Below are 3,007 nucleotides of genomic sequence, written 5' to 3'. Positions count from 1 at the left end.
CCCAAGACACTGGTCAGGAGAAGCGCTGACCTCTGGGCTAGAGGGCTGGAGGGCAGTGAGGAATCCAGCAGCTGCTGGGGACCATCTGGCCACCATTTGGGGAGAGCTTGCCTGAGAAAGAAACTCACAGGGTCAAGAGGTGGGCAGGGAGGCAAACGCAGGAGACTTGTGGGCACAGCCATGCCACCTTCAGACACCGCCTGCTGGGGACCCCACTTCCAAGAGACACTTCCCTCCCTGGGAGAGGCTGGCGCAGGAGAGAGAGGGGCTTTGTTCTCGGCCTTAGTCATTCTTTCCTGGGCCACTCTCCCAACTAACTGCACAGATCTCAACACCAGACTCTCGTTCCCCTCAAAGCCCAGAGAACTGACCACCCTCACCCCACCCCCAACTAACTCTGGGTCAAAGTGACAGCCTGTTTGACCTGGATTTCTTTGTATAAAACTTAAGATGATATACACTTACCAGAATTGAAAAGACTGCCTTGGAGGGCCTCGGGGCAGCTCTGATTTATCCTTAAGAGCACAGCCCGGAGCGAGGCTGCTCGCCTTCAGTCCTCGCTTTGCCCCCTGCTCAGAGCCGGGTGACCTTGGACAATAACCTCTCTGTTTTCTTCGTTTTGTCTGTAAAGTAGGGTGAGTGCTTAGAAGAGTGCCTGGCAATTAGTGCTAGATGCCTTAGCTACTTTTTATTACTGGTGTGTCTTTTTTTTGGCCAAGTTTCATGGTTTTATTAACACAAACACAATGTGCACACAAGCTGTCTATTCATTTTCTTTACTGTGCAGCCTGGCGTTGGGATTGGTGACTGGTAGCCAGCTGGGCTGCTCTCTCCAAAACGGCTTTGCGGTTCTTGGAGGAGAGGTTGTGAGCAGTCTCAGCACAGAAAGATTTGTTGCACATCAGCAGCACTTCAAGCTCCTTGACACTGTGAACCAGGAACTTCCGGAAGCCGCTGGCAGCATGTGCTTTGTTTCCTTGTTGCTTCCATAACTGATGTCGGGCATCAACATTTGGCCCTTGAATCTCCTGCACACCCTGTTGTCAATGCCTCTGGGCTTCCACCAGTTCCGCTTCAATCTGACATGTCAGTCTGGTGCCGGATGAACTTCTTGGTTTGTCAGGTTTTGACCATCTTGGGCTTCACGAGTGGTCTGAGGGTAGCCATGATCCCGGGTAGGAGATGCTGCCCGCTCTGTAGGCAGCACCGAGGAAGAGAGCTATTACTGTTAAAGAAGATTCATTATTTAGGAACAAAGGATTTCTGTCTTCCATCAGAGTCTCCCTGGTCCAGGCGCATCCCTGCACTCTGACCACCATGGGCATCTGGAGCCAGTGCCCACTGTTCAGCTTGGGAGACTTGCTAGGGGTTGGTGGCAGTTCCCTGGGGTAGTAGAAAAGTTATCTTGCCCCATCAAAGACTAGTCGCTAATTCAACCTACAAATGACTGAAAGAGTTTTACCCCAAGAGAGGTGCATCCCTGACCTGTGATACACCTATGGGTGGAGACTAGGAAAACAGCTCTGTGCCTGGCTCAGGAAGCCTTTTAATTTATTTTTTTAAATTTATTTTTTATGAATTTATTTTAGTTTTGGCTGCGTTGGGTCTTTGTTGCTGCGCACGGGCTTTCCCTAGTTGCGGCGAGCGGGGGCTACTCTTGGTTGCGGTGCGTGGGTGTTGCAGTGCGTGGGCTTCTCATTGCGGTGGCTTCTCTTGCTGCAGGGCACGGGCTCTAGGCGCGCGGGCTTCAGTAGTTGTGGTACATGGGCTCAGTAGTTGTGGCACGTGGGCTCAGTAGTTGTGGTGCACGGGCTTAGTCGCTCCACGGCATGTGGGCAGTTCCCGGTCCAGGGCTCAAACCCTTGTCCCCTGCATTGGCAGGCGGATTCCTAACCACTGCACCACGAGGGAAGTCCCAGGAGGCCTTTTAAAATGGGCTTCTGAGTGAATGTCCCTGGGATGGGTTCACCTTTTAAACCAGGCATCTCAAACGTGACTCTGAACTTAAGGAGAGGGCTTGGGGGGAGCCTCATGTTGGCCCCTCCAGCATTTAAGGCTTTTCCCTCCCTGGATACAAAGATTGGGTGAGGTAAGCTCGCTGGCTGGAACTCTCTCTTTTGCAAGTGATTTGGTCTCTTCATGACCTTAGGATAGTCCCTCACCTTCTCTCCCACTCAAGCTTCTCCTGTGGAGTTGTTACTGATAAGTTCACGTGGAAAGCAGCTGGAAGTGCTACGGACTTCTCCATGTAGTTCCTAGTCATCTGTTTTTGACTGTGTAACAAGCTCACTCCCTTCCCATGCTTGCAGGCTTCTCTGGGCAAGTGTTCTCTTGTTAACAGCTGCCCACACTCAAGTATGGAAAAATCCAGTGGCTGCTGGTTAGAACAAGTGTGTTAATGGCAGCAGTGGAAAGACAGAACTAGCTGGTACTGGACTGGGGTGGGGGTGGGGGCATGAAGCAGCTGTTTCTGTATTGGAAACACAAACCATATTGGCTTGCGACTTACCAGAGAGTGGAGCCCTCATCTTTCCATGGTCTCTTACTGGCTCATAGAAAATAAACTACTAATGTCCTGGTGGGGAGAGAAGCGTATAGTACGCAGGGGCCTGGGCTGGTTGGAAAAGCACAGTGGGGCCTGTGGGCGAGTTGCTAGAAAGGATTTGTCAGGTAGGACCCAGAGGCGGGTGACAGCGAGGCCTGCTACCCGCGACCTTCTCCCCAAGAGGCGGAGTTTTTCTCCTTGCATCAGCTTATTTGCTCCTATCGCCCAGTTACTTCCGAAGCCAGGCAAATGTCTCACTCTTTTCACCGTCTTGTCCTCTCTTGACTCAATCCAGCAGAACATAGGATGGCTAAGAGGCCAGTCTTTTCCGGGTTAGCCAGGCTTTGGCCAGATCTTTCATGCTGAAGGTGAGAGTGCTGTTTGGTTATTCGGGCTAACCAAAGGGTCAACATAAAGAGTGTGTAGTTCACCTGTTCATTCACTCGTTCAATAAAGACTAAG

General features: G+C 51.5%; 1 pseudogene across 1 annotated transcript; it reads right to left on the bottom strand.

The window, feature by feature from the left end:
* Window positions 1–763: 763 nt before the first annotated feature.
* On the bottom strand, window positions 764–1,167 carry LOC308617638 (large ribosomal subunit protein eL32-like; annotated as a pseudogene). The gene has a single exon. The product of its transcript is annotated as a large ribosomal subunit protein eL32-like (transcript).
* Between the last annotated feature and the right edge of the window lie 1,840 nt (window positions 1,168–3,007).

This window comes from Mesoplodon bidens (assembly GCF_964165515.1).
Source record: "Mesoplodon bidens genome assembly, chromosome: 5".
In the NCBI taxonomy this organism is placed as follows: domain Eukaryota; kingdom Metazoa; phylum Chordata; class Mammalia; order Artiodactyla; family Ziphiidae; genus Mesoplodon; species Mesoplodon bidens.
The sequence above is the reverse complement of the archived record's forward strand: the minus strand, read 5'-3'. Positions and strand labels throughout refer to the sequence as shown.